The following is a 26145-nucleotide window of genomic DNA, read 5'->3' as shown; positions in this document are numbered from 1 at the left end:
GCTCACGCTTACTTTTTGACTTCGTTTGGGTGCTATTTTTTCTGCGTGTTCTTCTTTTATCATTTCCCGTTTTAATTTTCTTTCTTAGATAGAGCAATAACTTTTCCAGTTTTGGGACAAATATAAAACTTGTTTCATCACCATTAGATATTCTCATAGGATCATCCAGTATATCCAAAGCATCGTGTTTTTTTAAGAACTCTGTCAAGTCTTGAAACCACTTTCTTATATATTCTTCTGTTATTACTGCTCGTCCCTTAGAAATTTCTTCAGCTGTTCGTATAGATAAGGAAGGGTTTCTTCGAAAAAAGGATTTAAGCCATTTTTTTCCTGGTCTGTCATTTACGAAAGGATTGCGTCTTCCATCGGCCTTTACTATTGCTTCGACCGTATTTAATAAATTTTCAGTCTTTAAAGGAAACCCACATTTTGTTAATTTTGGACACAAATCTACCAGTGCAGCATCTTTTGCTTTATTTAAAATGGAATCTGGACCCATTTTTCTTGGGCCTTCTGGGACACGTAGATGGAGTCGATCTTGTAGTGTGCCTCCAAGAATTCCAAACGTTCTACTAGCCTCTCTTATCGGCATTCCGTTTCGTATGGCTTCGATGGTGGAAGAGAGCTTCTCTGGAGGATAAGTTTGTCTTGGCGGCATTTTGGGCTAAAAATATCTTCTCAATTACTGAAATACAAACTACCTAAATACATTTTATAACTATTTGAGGCAAAACTAAAATATAGTTTATCGGGGCTGAATACTGGATCAGCAACACCTAGTGGCCAGCCGCGTAAAAATAAAATGTTTAATGCGGCTGACCACTGGGTTTTTTGTGGAATATGAAAGAACATGCCTTACTAAATTTGAAAATTTTAATTTAACGGTTCTAATGACGCCTTTTCTCGCAATTTTAAAAATAATTCAAGAACCCAGTGAACAGCCCCGGGGGGCCGACAATTGGATCTTTTATAAAAAAGTAGTACCCAATTGTCAGCCCCTACAATATTTACGTAAATCAGCGATATTTTTATTCAAATTTAATATAATTCAATACATGAAGTAATACATAATGTCAAATTGCATAAAAGACAATCACATTTAATAATAAAACATGTTTTTTCTTACCTTTTAAGAGAACACCACGCGAAGTAAAAAATATGGCGGACATGACACTACTGCTCTTTTTAACCGCCGTCACCTGTAAAAACGAGTTTAATTCTCTCCCCTGATCCCCTAACGCACCTATCGTATGACATATTATTCAATGAGGAATCAAAGTTTCTATTTAGGTACACGTGATTCGTTTATTCTAATTGTAGCAATATTTATGACCAATAAACGACGCAAAAGGCTGACCACTGGTTCCTGGCTGGCCACTGGTGCTGTTACCCTATATATATATATATTTTTAATGTATGTTCGGGGATAACTTCGTCGTTTATGAAAAGATTTTGATAATTCTTTTTTTGTTGGAAAGGAGATATCTCTGGTGTGGTACCATGATAAGGAAACCAGGATCTGGTGATGGGATTTCAGAGAAATCGAGGGAAACTCTCGAAAATCTGCATAGATTTTTACTGGGTGTACCGATTTTGATGATTTTTAACATAATCGAAAGCCGATATTTATCATGTGGTCATAAAACATTTTTTTTTTTTTTTTATTTATAAATTTTGATCCACGGGCTCAAAATGCCCGTGCCTTTGTTTATCATGCATGCATTATAATACTACAGGCGATTTTTCTACTTATTATACTACAGATCGACAGTCCTGTGACTGCCTAGTAAAACTAGGACGTGGTCCGACGCCGACGATTTTTTTTTTTTTTTTTTTTTTTTTTTTCCTTACTAAATACTGTTTATGCAGAAGTATACACATAATTGCTTTCTAATTTCTAACATTATTATTTTTCTTATCTATGTCTATATTTACACTTATTTGCCTAGTTATCATATATGTACACTTATTTCCTAGTTACCATATATGTACACTTATGTTCTACTTACAATGTACACTTAACCTATGTTACTGTTAGTAAGGATTTTTTTTTTTTTTTTTTTTCTTATATATATATATATTATTTTTTTATATAGTTATTATTTGTTTATCTATGTATAAGTTATCTATTTCTGTTATTTACTTAAATTTCACTACATAACTATTTATTTATCTATTTTTTTATTTTATTTTATAGGTACATCCACAGAATAAATATGGAACATTATATATGATTTACTATTACATTATTATCTAATATGTATCCCATTACGGGGTACACAACATTCCACAATATATTAATGCCGTGTAGCAAGTATAATTAAAATTACTTCGCATAAAAAATTAACAGTAAAGATACTACTTGTTAATAATAAAATTCATTTAAAAAAGTCATCAATCAAATTTATATAAAGTGTAAAGTTGAAATAATATTAATAATCAAACTTAGCTTAACTAAAATTTAAATAAATATATCAACATGCAAAATAACTGCTATTTGTAACTATTTGATAAACCAAAAGGATATAAGAATTTATATATTTATATATCTACTTTCTTATTACTATATCATGAGCCACGCCTGATCCCAGCATCTTGAGCAGAGCCCTTGCCAACGACATATCACGCTTGTGGATGGTTCTTTTCAGGTTGTGCTCCAAGATTGTTTTTGTCGAGGCACCCAGCGCTCGGCTAACGAACCTGCCGATTGCGTCATCACCGTCGTCAGTGTAGTAGACACAGGTGTTAGTGTGTCTTGTTAACGCTACTACCGCATGAGGCACACTATCGTGGATTTGTAGCCTCTCGGTCTTTGTCTGGACGATGATGACCTCGCTGTAGGTTTGCCCTTGTGCTTCATGAATGGTCATGACGCGCGATCCCTCTCCAGCACCGTATCCCTGGTCCATCAGGAATTTTTTCTCTTCCTGCGTATAGACCAAGTATAGGGTGGCCTTTTGAAGTTTTGGTATTGGCGCGCCAGTGTATCCATTCATTCTGAGGGAGTGGATGGTGGGATTTGACGAGTACATGTTTATATATACCTCGCAGATGGCATATACAACGTCCATGGGACTCCGGTATGTGCAGGACAACTCACGTGAGATGTTGATTGTCAGGTAAGGTCTACAGTACCTTATTTCGAACAGATTTTCTCTGTCTATATAAGGCAACTGGTTGACATCTCCGATGAGAACAACTTCGCTTGCCCCCGAAAGCCGAGCCGCCATTACTATAGCTCCAAAATGGTTCATAAGGGCTTCGTCCACCGTTAAACGGTTACATTTCGTGCCCTTTTTGAACCCATTTGTTAAAATGGAGGCCATAGTACGTACCCTAGACCTGATTTTGTCGCCAAAGCGGCGGGCTAGTTTCTCTTTAAGATCTTTGGCAGCTTCGACCGTCGTGGTAACTACTATTTCTACATTCTCATCGAAGTTCCTAACTATGTGTGTCGTTTTTCCGCACCCAGGTACCCCGTTTATCCACTCCAGCTTCGGCAATTGCCAGCCCACGAGGCCCGCGTCGACATCAAGATCAACTGAAATGGATTTTGCCATCTCAAGCATCCTGTCATCCAGCATTACTCTCGTGCACTTGGCAACCACCAAAACCGGGTCCCTCGGAGGTGTTAAAAATTTTGGTGACGTGTTTTCCCGCCCCGCAGCCTCGGCCGTGCCCACAAAACCACCCGTGCCGCTATAGGCTGCCATATATTTTCCTGACATGTGTCCTTTGATAACCTGGGACGTGTCGTTATTATATATGGCTGCCTCTGCCTCATCGAGCAGCACCATTAGCAGACCTTCGCTGCCTCGCTGAAGGGCCTCCAAGATCTTTTTGCATGTGGCCAAGTTGACTTCTCGATTGGCTTTTACTATGGCTAGGAATTCAACCATTGCGTTAACAGCATGGTCTAGCGGGTTCGACGCCGGTCTTAGCCTGGGCGGGGTTACTTGTCCCTTATCGGCCCTAGTTCGGTGAGTTTTCGGCTTAACCGGTTTTCCTAGATGGTCAGCCCTCAGAAACTCCCTTAGAGCCATAGCCTGTCGGTCCGTCGATGTTGAAGGTCGAGGCGCGCGGCGAGACGAATTAAACGTCGTCTTTATTGGAGAGACCAATCTATGGATGGAATTCTGCAGTGCCACCAAGCGGGTATCGGAAGTCCGCTCACTGTTATTGGTCATGGAAGTGGTGTGTGATCTCTGTGCTGCTATTTTCAGTTGTAGGCGTTCGGATTCACTCAGTGGTGGCTCACTGAGAACCGGCCCCTCAACTGGGGACGATGGCTTAATTTCTGCTTTCAGGAAATTCAGATCTTCCCCCCTGTCTTCATATACTATGATTTCGTGCCTTTCTGATGCTATTAGGCATCCATAGTAATTTGTTATGTCCCCTTTAAAGAAGCCGGTCCTCATGGCATCCACACTAATTTTTCGCGGGCCATTGTCTTGGCCTTCTCCGCAGAGTTTTGAGAGTATTGTGCATGCCCGCGCGAATGGGGTCTCCTCGCCCCATTCGAACAGTACGATAACCTTTTCTTGCAGCTGTACGCATCGATAGTCCGAGCCACTCACCATCCGCAAGTCCAGAGCATCAATCTTGTCACGCTTAATGCTCGTTTTTGCGGTACTCCCTTTTAAGAGCAGGGCGAGTCCCGGCGACACCGTCACTCGATCCGAACTCTCCGAGCGACAGAAACTGATACCTATTTTTTCTGCGGTGTCACTCATGAAAAGGGCTACACCCCGCGTCCTTATACTTGGGTCGCCACGTTCTCCTCTTTCTCTAATTAGCTCTTCAAACGTGGCGTACAGGGTGGTGTGTTGAGACGTTGTCGGTGTTTTTGCCCTCCCAAGAAGTCTCCGCAGCAGTTTAGGGACAGCTTGCAGTGACCTCGCAATTGGATTTTTGGTCATAAAACATTAAGTAACATTTAAATTTCATCGAGATCTGATTACAACTTTTAGAGTAATCTTTGATAATGCGTATTTCTTAACTATTTGTTCGTCTACTTACGTTGTATTACTTATCGATGAAATTGGAGTTGATTTTTTTCGTTTGCCTGCAAACACAATTATTAATAATGAATTAACGCAAAATAAAAATAAAAATAACGATAAATTAAAAATTGATACAAAATACATAATTACAAGATTGAGAGTCATTGCTTCTCAAAAACTGATAGGCGCTCCAACAAATCGTGTTTTTTTTAAAATCATATTTAAATACTAATTTCATATTTATAAAACATGAATTATATTTTTTTTTTCCCGTACATAATAAAAAATATAAATAAATATAAAAAAATCAAAAATAAAAAATAACAATGATAAAATATGAATGATATTTTTCGATTTTACCGACATAATAATAAAAAATTTAAATAAAATAAAAAATAACGAGTGCAATTAGAAAAAAAAAGAAAAATAATTGATCAGGGACATGGGGATTTGAACCATGATCTTCTCGGTTGATCCCGAGTGGCCGATTTCCCACCGAGCTATTGCAACTAAATTGACAAATGCGAAATTTACTTTCGTATTCTAACGATATTTTTTCACTCCTTAAAAACAGGGATAAAACGACATTTTCTAGAAATGAATCTTAGCTAGATGGATTTATCTCCCCCGAAACCTCCTATATACTAAATTTTATGAAAATCGTTGGAGCCGTTTCCGAGATTCAGATTATATATATATATAAAAAAAAAAGAAGACCTTACCAACGCTGCTGAGTACTATGCTGATATGTACCAAAAACTAAACAAGTCTTATACATCCACGGGCTTATGAACCCATGTCCTTTTTTACTGTAATACATGCAAATTTTTATTTTTATTGTTTTCTCTATTTCAAGGCAGGCGTTAGTCAACAACATCGCTGTTCAAGTCAGACTATGTTTGTTTTTAATGTCTCCAAAAGAGACGTGAGTCCACCGACCGGTTCTTAATCTAATCTATGGTACAACTTTTTTTTTTTTTTTTTTTTTTTTTTTTTTGTATTATTATTATTTCCTTATAATACTATACTTATATCTAGCTAAATCTTACATTATTTACATGCGTAATAATCGTTTTCTTAGAAATATATTTTTTAATATTGTCTATATTACTACCAAACTTACTCCTCCCAAGCAAAGCAACCTATTCGAATTTTATTTTGACATCTCGAGAATACTCTCAACGACGGCGGTGTCTCTATTATGAATCGCCATCTTGAGACTATGCTCGAGGATGTCTTTTTCCGTAGCCTCCGCCGCCCTCCCGACGAAACGACAGATCGCGATACCAAAAACTACTTGATTATAAAGAAGAATCGGAGAAAAAAATAAAGGCGTTAGAAAACAGAAGTGTATATCTAGAAAAGTGTAACAAGGCCTTGGAAGAACGAGTGCAGGACTTAGAAATAAGAAATAAAGAGAAAAATGTTGAAATACATGGACTAGAGAAATGTGAAAATGAAAATACCATACAGGTGGTTCAAGACCTGGCGCGAAAACTGAACCTAGACCCAAATGACATCGAAGATGCACAGAGGGTAGGCCAAGAAAAACCAAATGAATCGAAGCCCAAGGTTGTGCTAGTCACGCTCCGTTCCAAAACCGCTCGCAACAGCTGGATGACGGTGAGGAAAGAAATTAATATAACCAACAATAAAGTCTATGATAATGGCAGTGATAAGCGCATATATATTAACGAAGATTTACCGAGATATAAAAGACAACTTCTTTGGGCCGTAAGAAATAATCTCAAACCGAAGGGTTTCCAGTACATCTGGGTGCAGAATAGTAATATTCTGGTAAAAAAGAATAACGAAGAAAAAAGATATACAATATTCGATGGGAAGAAGATTTGAAAAAGTTCGAATAAACAAGCGTGTGTTAGAAGTGGTGTATAGATATATATAAAAATAATTAAAGCATAATTAATTACAAACAAGATATATTTATTACATTAATCATGTTATTTAAATTTACAATAATTATTATTCATTAACTTATTTCACATATTACGACAAAATAATTTTTATCATTTATATGTTTTAATATTTAATCTTTTATTTATTTTCAATTAAATATAAATTTTTAACATCATAATAACAAAATACTTATCTGAAGTAAAAAGTGGGTACTCAGAGTCAGGTAGAACCGACAGGGGGCAGAGTGACGTCCTCTCTTCAAGTCTCGCAGGTAAGTGTCTCCGCATTGGTATTTTCGTCCTTTAAACTGAATATTAAACAACCCCACTCTGCCCCACCTCTGACTACCGGATGTGACACTTTATATTAACAACACTTTTTTACAAAAAGAACAATCGAAAACTATATAAAAATATTTCTATAATATGTCTTAATATTTATTATAATTATTAATATATATATTTAAATTATTTTACACTTATTCTTCATTTTTAATTAATTAGGTATATTGCATCTCACACGGCCATTCTGAAAATTACTTCGCTCTCGAAGTAATCTATTCGTCGTCTGATGAATCTTCACCTATAGCTGAAAATAAAAGAAAACTCAATTGAGCCTGTCGTGATCAATTCCTCCATGTGCTGGTCTTGGAGTCTAAACTTATCACCAGGTCAATTACTCCAGCAACTTTAACACATTTCAATAAATCTTAGGTTGGACTGTCGTGATCCGTCCCACCACGTGCTGCCTCGTGGTGTCTAGACTTCACACCAGGCCACCTTTGCAGCACCCATCATTACCTCTCAGGTTGGGCTGTCGTGATCCGTCCCACCACGTGCTGCCTCGTGGTGTCTAGACTTCACACCAGGCCACCTTTGCAGCACCCATGATATCGCACAACATCTTACATTATCACCACATCTCACACGGTCATAGTTATAACAATTTCATCATTGCCTAGCTATACATACATTATATGGTTAATATATAATATGGTTAGTATATGGTTAAGTGTATATAAAATAAAATAAACTGGTATATATATATACCTTGTTCCACAATTCGATTCTCATCTGTCCATTCACCATCCCATTTTCGCAATTTTTCCTTAGCAACTGTAATGTTGTGCAATCTTCCCTGTCCACGTAATGTATATCTGTCTTTATCAAGTATTTTTATAATTTCATAGGGCCCTTTAAATTTGGGGCTGAGCTTACTATGGCGGCGATGATCTTGACAAACATAAACAATGTCACCTAATGTATAATTCATGTTATTCCGTCTTGTATTATCGAAACGTAACTTGTATTTGTGTGCTGCAGACTTCATTTTATTATATGCCAAAATTCTATCAGCCCTAATGTCGGCTATCTGCTCCATACTAGAAGTACCCGGTTCTTCTATATCAGTTAGTCGAGCCTGTATGCTGGGGATATTAACATCACGACCTATCAATAGCCTTAAAGGTGAGAAACCTGTAGTCTTTTGTACCGTGCTATTAAGTGTCTGTTGAACCTTATACAAGGAGTTCGGCCATTCTGCCTCAGTGTTACAAATAGTTGTCAACATATTTATAATTGTAGCAATGTACCGCTCGACTTGGCCATTACCACGTGGGGTACCCGTTGATATCATATGGTGGTCTATATTCCATTCGCGAAATAGCTCTGTTAAATTCGTATTCGAGAAATTAGTGGCCCGATCTGTGATAACTTTAGATGGAATCCCAAACATTGTTAAAGCATCGCGTATTACCATAAGTACCTCTTCGCCAGACATTGTTTTAAGAGGTTTAAGGATACAATATTTTGTAAAAGCATCAATTATAACTAAAATGTGCTTATAACCTTCATTGGATTGGGTGAAAGGACCTGTACAGTCTAAATGGATTGTATGAAAAGGAATTGGAACCTTATCTATTGGATGTAAGAGACCTTGATATGGACCACTGTGAAACTTTCCTTTGATGCAGACTAAACAATGCGATATATATTTTTTGATAAATCTGTTAATACCGGGAAACCAAAAAGATTCCCTTACCTTTTGTAACGTTTTTTCTAGCCCAACATGACAATTTTCATCATGGTACAAACGCAGGATACTGAGCCGGCTGCCTTTTGGGACATACGCTTTAAGTTTCTTATCTAAAGGACACTTGTAATATAATAAATTATTTTTAAATACATATTGATCGTTACCAATGTCACCACTCTGTACTCTCTGTATTAATGATAACGTTTCAGAGTCTTTTTGTTGTGCAATTTCTAACCAAGATGACTGGTCAGTTATTATATTTATTATATTATGTGAAGTCCCTAAGTGACTTGGTGTTGAAACATTGAATTCAATTGGATTTCTACTCAAGTAGTCGACATGTCCAACATAAATGCCCTTTTTGTAGATAACCTCAAAATCAAAATCTTGCATAAATGTCCACCACCTTGCGACTCTAGGTGATAAGTCCTTTTTATACATTGTCGATTTAATTGCATTACAATCGGTAATTAATTTAAAGCGTAGACCCAAGAGATAAACACGAAAATTTTTTAATGAGTTATATACCGCGAGTGTCTCTAATTCATAAGATGTATATTTGGACTCCGGCTCAGTAGTACGGCGACTGAAATATGCGACAACCTTATTATTTGTACCATGTTTCTGAATGAGCATTCCACCATAACCAATCGAACTGGCATCGGTGTGCAACTCTGTGGGTAGTAAGGGATCAAAAATGGATAATATGGGTTCTGATATTAACTTGTCTATGATATAGTTACGTGCCGCATTTTGGTCACTCCCCCATTCCCAACTTTGTCCGTTTTTAGTGAGTTTAGTTATACAGGCAGTTTTGGAAGCAAATTCTGGTATAAATTTTCTGAAATAACTAGCAAGACCCATAAATTGTCTGACCTGCTTCACGTTTTTAGGAATAGGAGAATTGATCAAAGCTTTAACTTTTGTTTCACTGGGTCGCACACCGTCAGCCGAAATATTCCAGCCTAAATATTCTATGGATGTTACGAAAAATCGACATTTCTGTAAATTGATAGTGAAACCGGCTTTTACAAGTGCTGCTAAACATAAATCTAGGTATTGAATTCCCTGTTCAATAGTTTCACAGGGTATAAGCAAATCATCAATGTAAACTCTAATGAACTTCAGATCTTTTACTGCTTTTGATATTGCGCGTTGGAATACAGAAGGTCCGTTACATATACCGAAAGGCATTTTAATATATTCATAGTGGCCATCAGGGGTTACAAAAGCTGTATACTTAATGCTATTAGGGGAAACTGGGATCTGATGAAAACCGTTTTTCATATCTATGGATATAAAAAATTTTGCCTTGCCTAGCCGGTCAATCTCATCTTGAATTAAAGGCAACGGGTACCTCTCTTTTTCAGTAATAGAATTTAAAGCTCTGTAATCCACGCACATTCGGTCACCACCGTCACGCTTCTTTACTAATAATACAGGACTAGCGTAGGAAGAATCGCTTTCTCGAATGATGCCGGTTCGCAAAAGGTCATTAACTATATTTTTCACCTTTTCACGTTCTACTACAGCTAAACGATATGGGCGATAATTTATATTTTTATCTGATTTAAGTTTTATTTCTAATTTACCAGTATTGACATTGCCAATAAAGCTTTCAGTAGGTAACACGTTATTGTATCTATCAAAAACATCCATAATTTTTGCTTGTAAGTCATTATCTAAACTTTTAATTTGTTCTAATAATATATCTTTCTGATTTTTGTCTATTTTACATTCAGTGAAGCAATTTAAATTTTTACGTATTAATTTAGTGCCAGATATATCAGTAATAATGGTAATGTCAGCGTATTTGACAACGTCTTGACCTATAATACAATCATAAGCAAATTTATCATCGTCTATTACATGTAAGTCTAATTCAATGCAAACATCATCAAAGCGAACCGGTACCGTAATTTTTCCGAAAGTATTCAAGTGACCTGAACCGATACCATCCAATCTTACAGAGCAAGGTGAAACGTGACAGCCTAACCGAAATGCAATGGATTCCTTAATTATTGAACAGTTAGCACCAGTATCAATCAAAGCATTAACAGGGATATTACTTATCAGAACTTTGGTTAAATGAAGGTTAGATTGAGTCATACAATTAATAGGCTTAGTAATTTGTTTTTCACGATCATTTCTCTGTTTCGACCAACATTTTTCAATGCTGTGACCTTCTTTCTTACAGAATGTACACCTGTTTTTATTATTGACAAGTGAAAGTTCTTTTGGTCTGGGTGTAGCCTCATTACCAGAGGAGTTTCTAGCAGGTGATAGTTTCTTTGGGCATTGAGATTGAATGTGACCCCTTTGTCCACAAAAATAACAATTTTTCTGAGTAAAATAATCTGAAGTGTGGGTAAAACGAGATCTTTTGGCAACACTTGCAGAACGGGAAGAATTTTGATCATCAATAGTTTCATTTTTATCAAAAAAGCGTTTTCGTGGGTTTTTAACATAACTAGAAAAGAGGGTAATTAACTCATTAGTTGAAGACACTGAATTATTAAAAGAGGCCATACGAATATTGACATCGCGAACCCCCCCACACACAAGCTCAATGAGCTGTTCCTCAGTAAAAGGTACTCTAGTTTTCTTGAGAAGCAAAATTTTTTCCCTGGCATATTCGGCGTAAGTTTCTGCAGATTCTGAATTATACATAACGGCTTTTGTTAAATTTTCTGTCAAGTTTTTCTTAATCGGAAATAAATCTATTAAATTTTGTCTAAATGTCTCCCAATCACGAGATTCAGGTTCCCATGTCTCAAACCAAGTAAAAGCAGATCCCCTAAGGGCCTTACCAGCCTTGGCCACCATTTGTAAACTGCTCCAGTTGAATTCTGCACCAAGATCTTCAATGTTCTTACACCAACTCTCAGCTCCATTATGCATCTTTTCAGGATGAAATACAGGCAGCATCACATCATCCTGACGATGATTCGACGCAATTGCCATCTTGATAGTCTCCAATAAATTTTTCATAACCTCCGCGTCCATGGTTCACACTAAAATAAAAAGTGGGTAGGTTAGAAAATTAAGTAAAGCAAGTGGGCGATCCCACTTCTGATGTTAGAAGTGGTGTATAGATATATATAAAAATAATTAAAGCATAATTAATTACAAACAAGATATATTTATTACATTAATCATGTTATTTAAATTTACAATAATTATTATTCATTAACTTATTTCACATATTACGACAAAATAATTTTTATCATTTATATGTTTTAATATTTAATCTTTTATTTATTTTCAATTAAATATAAATTTTTAACATCATAATAACAAAATACTTATCTGAAGTAAAAAGTGGGTACTCAGAGTCAGGTAGAACCGACAGGGGGCAGAGTGACGTCCTCTCTTCAAGTCTCGCAGGTAAGTGTCTCCGCATTGGTATTTTCGTCCTTTAAACTGAATATTAAACAACCCCACTCTGCCCCACCTCTGACTACCGGATGTGACACTTTATATTAACAACACTTTTTTACAAAAAGAACAATCGAAAACTATATAAAAATATTTCTATAATATGTCTTAATATTTATTATAATTATTAATATATATATTTAAATTATTTTACACTTATTCTTCATTTTTAATTAATTAGGTATATTGCATCTCACACGTGCATAACGCGGCGAGTACACACTAGGTGATTTATTTCAGCATTAAAATTCAATCCAATATTTAATATAACCAATGACATCGTTTTTAAAAGATACTATGACATAGCAACACTGAATTATGATGTAGCCCAAAATAAAGAAAAAAAAACCCACACATTACACCTGAATATAAGGTCATTGCGAAAACATTTCAATGAATTATTAGTACTACTCAATGAAAATAAATATAGTATAGATATTCTGATACTAAGCGAAATAAATATCAAAAAGGAAGAATTATCATTTTACCAAATAATTGGATATAACACATACATACACACAAGAGAAATCAGCAGAAGAGGGGGAATATTAATATATGCTAAGAATGGATATATACGCGCCTCACCCCGCCAGTGAATAGTGGCAGTAGTAGTGGTGTGTAGAGGCGCTTTACACGCATGCACGCCTGCTAGACTTCCGGCTGCTGGACGCGCCCGGCGCCGCACCCCACCCCGCCAGTGAGTAGTGGCAGTAGTAGTGGTGTGTAGAGGTGCTCTACACGCGCGCGCGCCTGCTGGACTTCCGGCTGCAGGACGCGCTCGGCGCCGCGCCCCACCCCGCCAGTAGTAGTGACAGTAGTAGTGGTGTGTAGTGGCGCTCTACACGTGCGCGCGCCTGCTGGACTTCCGGCTGCAGGACGGAGTGGTGTGTAGAGTTAATGTGTAGAATCGCCAAATAATGACATATTTTGTGTCTCATTATTAGCATGTCTCCAAAGTTAAGTTTAATATTCTTTATGTTTCATTGTTAATATTTGTGATCGAAATTATTATTTGAAAATTCATTAGTTATTACAGCACAAGATGGAAGTTACATAATTATGTGCTTGCGAATGTGTCAATTATGTCAAATGAAAGAAATATAATTTAAAAATAACTCAAAGATTAAAATTACTGTAATAAATCAAAGAGATACATTATTATTTTTTACTTATTACGTCCCTAACATGCTGCTTAAATGAGGTTAGGGTACAATTAAAAATGTCAATGGAGTTAAATATGTTGTCATAGTTTCTACAGGACCTGAGAACAAAGATGTTTCTAGCATATTTGGTCCTGGATACAGGGACAGAAAATAACCTTCTTGAACGCGAACTCGTCCGAGGGCATCTAAAATTAATATTTTCTAACAAAAACGCCGAATCAATATGAGATTTCAGTATCTTATACAAAAAGACTTGGTCTCTCTCTAAGCGCCGATCAAGCAACGATGGGAACAACGGTGCCTTTACTTCATTGCGACTTAAAGCTTTTAAATTTAAGTGCCTTTCAAATTTTCCTTGAATTTTTTCTATAGCTTCAATAAAAGTTTTGTAAGGAGGGTTCCAGACTGTTGATGCATACTCTAATATGGATCTAACATATGAGTTGTACAATAATAATAAGATCTATACCTAAAATCTCTACCACATTGAAATACAAAGCCAAGCATGCGGTACGCTTTTGTAGTTATATGCTCGATGTGAGAATTAAGGGATAGTTTGCAGTCAAGAAGAACGCCCAAGTCTCTCACTTCAGCTACCCTGTTAAGCGTAACATTGTTTAAAAATAATCATATTTCAAAGACTCAGTCCTTCTAGAAAATGAGATAATGCTACACTTTTTGGGATTCAGAGTCAGGTGATTGTTTTACTATAAATACTCAATTCGTTCAGATCGATTTGTAACAATTGACAATCAAGAGATGTTTTAATTTTCTTATATATTTTCATATCGTCAGCATATATCAGTAAGTCAGAATATTTGAGGATAGAATCTACGTCATTTATAAATAAATTAAAAAGAAAGAAGCGGGCCGAGATGAGAGCCTTGGGGAACACCAGATGTTACTGGCGTAAATGTCGAACGAAAACCCTTCACTAAAACGGCCTGACTCCGCTCCCTCAAATAAAATTCAAACCATCGCAGAAGATCACCATGTATACCAATTTCACGAATCTTTCGAAGAAGTATAGAGTGTGGAATCTTGTCAAATGCCTTAGAGTAATCCGTATACACAGCATCAACCTGATGACACTGATCTAAGATAAACCGATATCTAATGTACAAATTCACAGAGGTTGGTTTCAGTGGATCTTTTGTTTACGAAGCCATGCTGCTGATTAATAATAATAGGCCGTAAGACAGGGAATATAATGTCATAAATTAATTTCTCGAATAGTTTAGGTATAGTACTTATTTTAATAATCGGTCTATAATTTTTTATATTATGTCGGTCACCTGACTTAAAAGACAGGAACAACGTAAAACAGTTTCCATACACCAGGCATAATCCGTCGGTCAAAGACAAATTAAATAAAAATGTCAACGGGAAAGCCAGAGACTTATAACACCTTTTCAAAAATTTCAAAAATAAAGGTGGGATACCATCAGGTCCACAGCCCTTAGAAATATCGAATGATTTCAAATATTTTTCTATTACGTCAATCCTGAAAACTATCTTGCCAATATTATTTGTACCACTTACAGGAGTAATCTGGGATGAAGGACTCTGCCATATTGGGGGCTCAAAAACGGAATGAAAGTAGCTATTAAATAATGCACAAATATTATTACCCTCGCCAGAACTCTTATCGTCAAAAAACATTGTTTCGGGAAGATCGAAGGAATACTTTTTCGATTTAATGAACGTCCAAAAGTATTTGCTATTGATTTTTATCCTTTTTTCAGCATCGATAATAAATTTATCATAACATTCTCGCATAACTCGCTTTTGACAATCACGTATTTACAAAAGAAAAACATGGGTCGCAATAGAGAAAACCGTTAAATTGAGAGTAGCGAGAACACTTGGACAAAGTAGATAATATAAAAAGTCATTTCAATTAAACAATACAAAAGACAACTATACAACTAACCTAACACAACCGGAATCAAAAACAAAACATATAATAACATTATAAAAAGGGCTCTTACTTGATCTTGTTTAAATCAGATACTCTAGATATATGTACAGTGCACAGGTGACGTATCAGAGCGGCGAACATTTATCTATAGTATAATTTTTGACCCATTATATACTTTTTCTTTACAAATAGACTTAGCACGCTGCAAAAGGGCTTTATTAGCGCGAGTTAAGTGATCATTAAAGTGAATAAAAGAGTCACTAGAAATATTTATGTCAGTATATTTAAGACTTAATTTTTTAGTAGACGACAAAAATTCATCCTTCTTCCAGCTTCTTCCTTGAAAAATATTATATGTATGTACGCCTCAGTCTGTAATCTGCCACTGCTGGGTAAAGGCCTCTTCCCGATGTAGGAGAAAGATCAGAACTTAATCCGGCACGCTGCTCCAATGCGGGTTGGCGGATATATTCCGTACTATGAGTAACGATCGCTATGAGGTGTACATGATAACAACTGGGACCGACGACTGCACAAACACCCAGAACACGCCAAACATCTGTATGGCCAATACAAATGTTGGTCATGTGCGGGGATCGAATCTGCAGCGCAACAGCCACAAACCACTGCCGTGTCCGTAGCGCCAACGCGTCGATTATATTTATGTACTACATAATAAAATCGATATATGGTATTTGGCTCAATCACCTTTATAATTCGACAATATGCTAATCATAAGTCACACGTCTTATCGTAACTAATTACGAACACTTCCGGTGATTAGTTTGTCGTATCTTATAATAATGCGTATATCATTAAATTAGGTCTTAGCATTTTTATTACATTAATATATTCAGTTAAAATAACGTTACTATGGGAAACTACTTGTACTCTTATCTATACATTTATAAAGTATTTAAGGTGGCGTTATTTAATTTTCCGACTCTGCAAAAAAACCTGGATAAATCAAAATTAAGAAAGTATTAGATAATTTTTAAATTCTGAATCGATTGTAAACGATGGATACAAGTTTATGTAAATTTTGCTTACAGCCTGTTTATTAAGTAGCCTCTATCTTAAAAGACTTTCCAAAAAAATTTTTACCTAGGAATTATTATTTTTGTTATATTATCTAATTGTGAATATTTATTATTTTATTTTATTCCTATTCACAATATTTACTTTTTAATAAATTTGTTTATTAATTTTTCACCCACTGAAATTAATCAAAAAAATGTTATAAAAAATTGTACTGTTCATTTGATAAAACAATTTGAATAATATTGAAAATAAAGATTATACTCGGAATAATATGCGACAATCGACAATTCTATTAAATATGGGTAAAAGTATTGTTATTTTGTATTTCACACACAAATGTCATGACGAGGTGGCCGAGTGGTTAAGGCGTTGGACTGCTAATCCAATGTGCTCTGCACGCGTGGGTTCGAATCCCATCCTCGTCGGTAACTTTTTGAACACTTACTATATAGTAATTAATTTTTCTTTCAATATTTTATTATAAGTATATTTTGATAAAAGTGATTTTAAATGCTATAGATGATTTTATATGCTTGCTTAAAGCCGATTGTTCGTTTAGGGGTTGCACCCCTTACACTTTATAGGGTTCAAAGGCCTAAACAATATTTACGGATCCATAACTATGGAAAATATTATGTAAATATTATTAATTAAATATAATATAGATTTCAAAGTTGGTTTTACTTTACTTAATAAAACCGATAAAATTGGCAAAAATATCATAATTCATAAAATACACCATTGATGATTATAAGATATAAAAATTCGTGGTAAAAAAATTTATAATTAAGACTTATTTGTGTTTAAAAAGGATATTATTATTGGCATATTTAGTTTTTTATTCTAGGATAGCAGCTGGACAGTCCGGAAGCACAAAAACCTTATTTTAACTGAAAAAATAACCGCTGGAACGGCCAACTTTTGATATGATATTCAAAAATTTTTAGAATTCCTAATGTGTGGGTAACACAAAAATAAAATCGTACGTATTAAAAATAGCATGGTGTCGTCTCCTGTCAAAGATTATCATTGTAATATGAAACTTTGAATAGTTACGGGTTTCTGTAAAGAACTCACTATAGACGGCGCCACGGTTCGCTTAAACCGAAAATAAAATCATCATATCAAAAATTTCGATCTAGCGGGTACATCGTTCCATAGCTTAATTGGCTAGAGCGCCGACACGGTCAGTCGGAGACGCGGGTTCGATCCCCGCTGGAACGGTCAATTTTTAATATGATATTCAAAAATGTTTAGAATTCCTAATGTGTGAAACACAAAAATAAAATCGTACATATGAAAAAAAAAAACTATCGACCTTTAAACAATAGAACATAATTATGCAGGGTGACAGCGGTGAAATTTCAATAAACGCAGTTCACATTAACAACACTTGTTCAAACATAATACAACGTAGGTAGACGAAAATATTATAGTCAAGTAAATTACTAATAGTTGTTATCAGGTCTCGATGAAATTTAAATGTGACCACAAAATAAACATCAGCTTTCGATTAAATTAAAAATTATCAAAATCAGTCCACCCAGTAAAAAGTTATGTGGCATAATACAACGTAGGTCGACGAAAAAATAGTCAAGTAAAAAGGCATTATTAGATATTACTCGAAAAGTTGTTGTTAGATCTCAAATAAATTTAAGTGGGACCAAATGACACACACCACCTTTCGATTAAAAAAAATGTCGAAATCGGTCCATCCAGTCAAAAGTTTTGAAGTAACATATATTAAAAAAAAATACAGTCGAATTGAAAACCTCCTCCTTTTTTGGAAGTCGGTTAAAAAGTAAATAATAATAACGAATATACTTTTTGAGTCTGATTGGTAGTATAAATACGAGAATCGTTAAATTGATTTTCTTTATTATACCGTCATATTTTAATATCAAAATTCAAAAGCCTTAACTTTTCTAGAATAGGCATACCGTATTCTAATGTAAGCAAACTAAGCGCCCTCCCCCAACCCCCAATCTCACATGAGATTTTTCAAAATGTGGGTTTCTTACGTAAATGCGTTGGATTGTTATTGTAAAAAGGAAAAAAATGCTCCCTGCTTTTATTTACGACTAGTTACTAAGACTAGTATCAATAAAAGTAAATATTGCTGAGAGATTAATTATAAGTGTAATAAAAATTTAACAATAGAATACTTAAATCTTAACTACTGTGATTAAAAAAAGAATATATACTGTAATTCAGTTCATGGAGAATCGTGCGCGGTCTCAAGAGAGACTATTGGAACCAACATGTCCATATGATTTTCAGTAAAATCATCTGCTCCTTCAACTTCGTTCTGATCTATTTGGTATAAAACAAATATGGTGGTTTAACAGTCAGTAGATGTATAACGTCGAAGTATGAATGAAATTATTTTCTTTCGAACGAATTAGTAAATGATCTTAATCGTATTACGATTACGCTTAAGATTAAATTTTAAGCATGTACAATCTGGATTAAATGGACCAAAATAGTTTTTTTTTTGTTTCAATCAGAAAAAAAATGCGTGATATTTGCCGAGGCCCCCTCTCTCCAACGTAAGATTAGATGAGATTTGACTCGACCCCCTCCCCCCTTAAACATCTCACGTATTTTATGAACGCCCCCTTATGCGTATAATTGTTTCTTTATTACAAACAGATACAATCAGGGTTGATACAGCGTTTATTTGTGCACATCTTCACAGTTCGTCGACCGTACCTTGGTACCTTCTTAATCTTTTCTTTCGTCTCAGATGTTGGTGCTTTTTATCAGAAATCAGACCAATCTATGATCTACGATGTTTTTATATAAAATTTTTGTTTGTATTCGTGTGTTTGCGATGGATTTCTGTCAGTTTTTTGTTCAAAAGTCATTGAAAAGTTTTATTGTCTGTTTTTTTTTAAATCGAATGGAAAATTCATTAAACTGATAAAAAATTGTTTGATCAATTAAACTGACAAAAGTGGCGAAAATTACTATCTAAGTATGATAGATACTTATATCTAAAAGACTTATCGGGTTCATATTTCTTTAGAAATCGTTTGAATTACCTGAAATAATACTATCTACTACTAACCTATTATTTAATTAATTAAATATTTTAATAAGAACTACTAACCGAATTGTTAGTTTGAAAGTTGCTTAATTATTGTAGAATTAGTTCAATTTTCAATTAAATAAACTCTGATCACAAAAATATTCACTAATTTATGTCATTGTTTAATATGTTTACATTGAAATTTTCTTCAAGACTGACATTGCAAAGTGACTATTCTTACACCTAACCTCTTATTTCAATGTACCCTGTAAACATCATTCATTTTAAACATTGCTACATATAAACAATATATACTAACAATTCGCATCGCATCAGCCTATCGCAGTCCACTACTGGACATAAGCCTCCACAAGTTCGAGCCAAAAATGGCGTGAACTCATGTGTTTTGCCTATAGTCACCACGCTGGGCAGGCGGGTTGGGAGGGCTGGCTTTGTCGCACCGAAGATGCTGCTGCCCGTCTTCGGCCTGTGTATTTCAAACCCAGTAGTTGGGTGGTTATCTCGCCATCGGTCGGTTTTTTAAGGTTAATTCGTGGTAGTGGAACTGTGTTATCCCTTAGTCGCCTCTTACAACACCCACGGGAAGAAGGGGGTGGCTATATTCCTTAATGTCGTAACCACACAGCATATACTAACAATTAATCTAATTTTAAATTATAACTTAATTATAAAAATATTAATACTTGATTCTAATAGTTAATTATACTCGATTCTAACAGTATTAAGTACAGAAATAGTTCCTCTTAAAATCAGTTACAGCATGCGCTTCAAACAAGCTATTCGTCTAAATATTGTAAAAAAAATTAACAAAAGAATGTTTTAAAAAGGTTTAAAAAATACAAATTAATTAACAACTTCTATTACAAATCCATACTAGTACTAGATACTCGAAGCTTTAATTGAAGAATCGAATTGAAGATTTTTTTAATGGTTATATCTACAATGAGGTCTACTTACGCTTTTAGCTATAAATTAGAAAAGTAAGTTGAACTTACTAATACTTAATAACGAAAGTAATAAAATATATTATCTAATTAATTATTTGGTTCTACTTGATTTATGGTCCAACAGTATATATTCAATTATTCATCCAACGTTTTTTAATTTTTAAAGTGAAATAAAAAGTATTTCGGTTGAAATTGAAACCGAATTGTAGAGAGGAACTACGATTGCCAGTTGGAAGTACATCGTTTCCTGACTGGAATGCTTTCTGCAGCGTTGCACCCACTTTTATCAAAAGTGGGTGCAACGCTGCAGAATGTGTTAAAACACATTGTTAGTAGTGAGAATAAAATTAAATCTTTTAAAAATATAAACAAATATTATTTTGTTTTAAATTAGCAAATAGAATTGATACGAATTATGAAAGTGTAGCTCTATATTTTCTAATTAATTTCGAAAATAATAAGGAAGACACGATTCGCAGATAGTAAGTATACATCAAACAAATAGGTAGCGATATCTTACGTAGGTACATAGGTACAACATCTATACATGCACTCATTTGAGTGTAGCAATGAAAATATTTTCTTAATCATCAGATATTTCGGGTTTTTCCGTTTTTCCAATATTTTTTATGCATAATTTACATTTCAATACCCATGTTTCTATTTTGTTTGGCTTATAAAAAGTGAAGCCTTAAAACTCCCCGGTATTAAATCTGAAGAAAAAAACCGGCCAAGTGCGAGTCGGACTAGCGCACCGAAGGTTCCGTACAAACAAAATTATTAAAAATATTTTTATTATTAACTAAAAATTTATGCTTTTCGCAATTTTCCCTTTATCTGTGCTATAAGACGTTGCTTGGTACCAAATTTCAAGACCCTGTAGGTTTTGATTCCCCTGCGAGTGGCGAATATTTGTAACATAAACGGCTATATCTTTTGATTCCTTAGGCTTAGAAGTTTTATTTTTTTCACAGCTTTAAGGGACAGTAGACCTCAGTATTTGTTATGAATTTAAGCTTGATACCTCCACGCGTTGCTGAGAAAAAGGGTCTTGACAGACAGGCAAAAAGTTCTTATTTTGAGAAATGTGTTGAAATATGTTTAAAAGTCATTTAAGGTATAATTGTCAGACTATCATTGCAGGTTGTTGTGAAACAATGTAAAGAGCAGTAACTGAACACATTTAATAAGTGCAAACAATTACGGCGCGGAGGGCGGAGGTCGGCACGCGCCGCGGCGTCGCCACGTGGCTGTCTCGTCCACGCATTGTTATTGAAGTTATTTATGAATATTGTTGCGCCGAATATCGCCGACACGCGCCTTCTTACACGCACTTATGAACTTCGCTAAGCTATGGTTTTAGTATTGTCAATGAAAGAATGATCATAAGATCGTTGAACTAAATTAACTTTTAACTCTTAAAATATGATAATATTTTTGTTGCTATAGGTAGTAAGTAATATATATATATATATATATATATATATATATATATATATATATATATATATATATATATTACTTACTCATTTACTTATTATATATATATTTAATTTTATTAATTGAATATTAATTTTATTTTATTAATGAATGAGTGTGAGTGGTGGTGTTATAGTAATATGTAAAAAAATATATTATTTTATATTAATTTAGGAGTTTATTTTTAAGTGTCTGTAAATTAAATTGTTTTCGACAAAAATTTTCAGATGTTCTTAGTATGTAGTGAGGATTGGAATTAATATAGTAACGATCAATTAAAAAAGAGACATATTACATCAGAATCAATGTGTATCACAAAACCATCAGGCGTATGTGTATGAAACAATTTAGAGCAAAACACAGCTATGTGAAACTCTAAGGTATTGAAATCAATATTACCAATAAATTATGAAATAATATAGCAGTGTTAGCTAAAGCCCGTCGATTGGTATCGGAAGTGGGGCGGGATGGCCAGGCATGGAGAGGCGACTTCCGGGTTCCGGTCTAGGCCTACTGCTCCTCATAACTCATCATCAGCACTCCACGGGAGGCCCCAACCCTCACGAACAAAGAAAAATAAAGATTTGTGTGAATTATATCCCTCTGTGTAAGCAAAGGGGAAACATAAGTTATAAAAAGTACATCCATGACGTCCTATAGATTGCTTTTTTGTTTAGGACCGGGACGAATCCAAAACATTTAATAATCATATCTTAGTTATTTACTACATATGTTGCTCACTCTAATATTTTCATAAAATGTAACTTAACAATAGATAGTCGTATAGATAGTAAGTAGTATGTCTAACAAAAATAGACGAACGAAATATATATATAAACGTATTTAGATGTACATAAGGCTTGAATATTCTAAATTACTTATAATATACTAGCTGGTACCCGCGACTTCATCTGCGCAGGATTAGAAAGTACTTCGAGTAGCTTATTATCATCTCAATATTACCAAAATTCACCAAAATTGGTTCTCTGACATAAAAATCAATTTGTTACCACCAAATGTGCATTAGTAATATATCATAATTTTTTATTGTATTTATGGTTCACTGTTTTTGCGATAATGGCTTACTCATAAAAGATAGATATATGCTTTCGCGCACTTTTTTGTAGGACTAATTAAGATAAACATTTCTCTCGTACGTTATATACGTGTAAACTCTACAGTTTTTGCAGCGTACGCCAGAATAGCTCGCAGATGGCTGATTTTTTTCCGACTTACTTGACAATTATCGCTATATTTTGGACAATTCACACCCTATCTTTAAAAATTATAGCCTATGTGTTATTCAAATGTACAAGCTATATTATTGTAAGCTTTCATTAAAATACATACAGTCGTTTTTGTGTGAAAGAGGAACAAACATCCATGTATCCATATAACCATACAACCATACATATAAACTTTCGCGTTTATAATATAAGTAGGATTACACACAAAATATAACTGACAAATAAAATGAAACATCATCAACACATCTTTGACACAATTTAGGTGACAAAAGAAATACATATAGTTTTTTTTTTTACTAGTAAAGCAATCTTCAAATAATTCGCGATTGTCGCTCGTATTCTAATAATAATGTAAGTTTATTTAGTTGCGACACGGGATCACACGTCTCGGTCGCGATAGGCGGCCGTCAAAACAGTTGTCCTGATAGCGAAACAATGTGCTCCCGCCGTTTCACTGCTATCTGTCTATACCTTTACATCTTTCATTTGCATTCAGGACACGATTGAGATGTTAGTTTTAATTTTATCGTTAAACGACATTTTACGTTAACACACCTGCCGGTTGGTGATAAAGATAAGTTTATTTATGTACCTCTACTTAACATTTACCATTTAAATGTTCACCTACAAATATAACCCCCTACATGTTATCTTCTTCTTTATAAGGCTGTTCTCTAAATAATAGCTTGACATGTTCTAAATAACCCGAGTAGAAATTTTTTCGTCTTCCTTAGACGGACCGGATCAGGCATGCCTGATCAGGAGATAGATAAGGCATGTAACACAGATGATTGGTCTGGACTTGATCAGGATGAGATGAGATTTCCTGATCAGGTCCAGATCAGGAAATCTCATCTCATCCTGATCAGCCAGTTCGGTCCGGTCCTTTTAAAAAACACGAATGTGTATTCTTGATAAAATTGTTTAACAAAAAAAGCGATTTGATATTATAAATATGTTACTTTACATAATTATTATGATATTTATTTTCGTTTATTTTTTCCAATGTATTATTTATTTATGTTTTTACTTTAATTAAATATTAAATATTTTTATTTATTTTTATGTTATTAATTAATTATAATTATTAGTTAAATTTTATTTATTAACTTCTAATAATTAACTACTAATTAACTATTTCCTATTACTTACGACTGCTCCACTGTGTTGAAATGGACTCCGTGCTAGACTGTCCTGATAACTGTATATACCTATACTAAGTGCGCTTAAAAACATTAATAGCGCGATTCAGGCTCAGTTCACGTAATTTCTTTCAGGCTATCCTGATCTGGACCGGACCGGGTCCTTATCTAGTATGCCTTACCATACTTGATTATATTTTACATCAGGCTATCCTGATCTGGATCGGACCGGGTTCTGATCCAGTATGCCTTACCATACTTGATTATATTTTACATCAGGCTATCCTTGTCTGGACCAGACCTGGTCCTGATAGAGATTGCCGGATCTGGCATGCCTCATTCTATCCTGATCCGGTCCAGATACATGATCTGGTTGAGCCTGACCTTTTTTCTAGTCGGTAATAACATGACAGCGAATAGTTTTAAGTAGCTCGTCTTTTAAGAATTAGATAAATAAATTAGTAAGTTCCAGAAATAAACTACTACATCTTGTTTTGTATTACACATATTTAACAAACGTAATTAAATATTCTAATTATATGAAGAACGATAAAAATAAATCAAAATTATAATAAGTATTTTGTTTTTCTGAACGTGCGTTTAAACGTTAGCCAATATATTTGGCTTTGTATGATTAATTTTTTTTTACTGCCAACATATACAGTTAACATAAAACACGCGACTTTTAATAATTTGATGATTCTAATAAATAAAGATTTCAGAGTTTACAGAGAGGGCCGCCCGAAAAACGACCGCCCGGGTTGCATGCATCAGAATTCAAAGTCTATTGTATTTTATGATACATTCTTTTTTGCACCTCGACGGAATATATTTGCAATTTTAGCTGACAGGATTTATCATGAAGTTTTTTGCGTTACGCTGATTGTCTTACAATCGAGAGCATTTCTTTGGCTATCGATCCCTATGATAAACGGCTGATTATCCGATCGGTTCAAACTAGTCCCCAGATAAGGCTCTCGAAACTAAAATAAATTCAATTAATAAAAGTGTCCGATTTACAAGCAAGATTTAAAGAGGTATTTTTAAATTATCAGAAATAAATCTCCGGTTCGGCCCATACTAAGAGTATGTGATCGGAATCAATAAAAGTTCAATAATTTTTTTGACAAATTATATCAAGGTTGGTTATACGATATGCGATTTGTACTTATTTCTTTATTCTGCATGTGATGAATATCTGTTCCAAAAGAAATTGTTTTAATAAGTGTTGAATACGATGACTGGGTACATTAATCAACTGTGATAGTATATTTCATTTTACTATATTTTCATAACTTTCTACTATGTTTTTATGACTCTCCGAACATAGATAGTTGCAAGTAGAATAATTGTTACATTTAATATATCAAGCACCGCCACGCTTTTTACTTTGAATTAAATTGATTCTCTTAATAACTTAAATTTTATTATAATTTTATTTTGAAGTAATTAATTATGATTGATTGTTCGATCTACTACTAACAATACTATAGTAATATAAACTTCTTCTAATTAAAAATTATTTTCTACTTTTTAGTTCCAGTATAGCTAGAATAGCGTGGTTTTTTAATTTTCTTAAACTATAATTTATTTTTATTTTTTAGTTAGATTTTTCAATTAATTATTTGCGGACATCTGATAGTTTTCCGTTATTAATATAAACAATAAAAGAATAACTATTCTATTTTATAATAATTAACTTACGCCACGCGAAGCGGGCGGGAAACAGCTATTAACGAATAAACAAGGTAAGTTTGAAAA

At 34.4% G+C, this 26145-nt stretch overlaps 1 non-coding gene across 1 annotated transcript; it reads left to right on the top strand.

Annotated features, from left to right (window-relative positions):
- The first annotated feature begins 16860 nt into the window (after positions 1–16860).
- On the top strand, positions 16861–16942 carry Trnas-gcu. The gene has a single exon. It is a non-coding gene; the product is annotated as a tRNA-Ser (tRNA).
- The last annotated feature ends 9203 nt before the right edge of the window (positions 16943–26145 follow it).

The sequence above is a fragment of the Melitaea cinxia genome, chromosome 2 (genome assembly GCF_905220565.1).
Source record: "Melitaea cinxia chromosome 2, ilMelCinx1.1, whole genome shotgun sequence".
Lineage (NCBI taxonomy): Eukaryota > Metazoa > Arthropoda > Insecta > Lepidoptera > Nymphalidae > Melitaea > Melitaea cinxia.
Note: the sequence above shows the minus strand (reverse complement) of the source record. Positions and strands in the feature narration are given on the sequence as shown.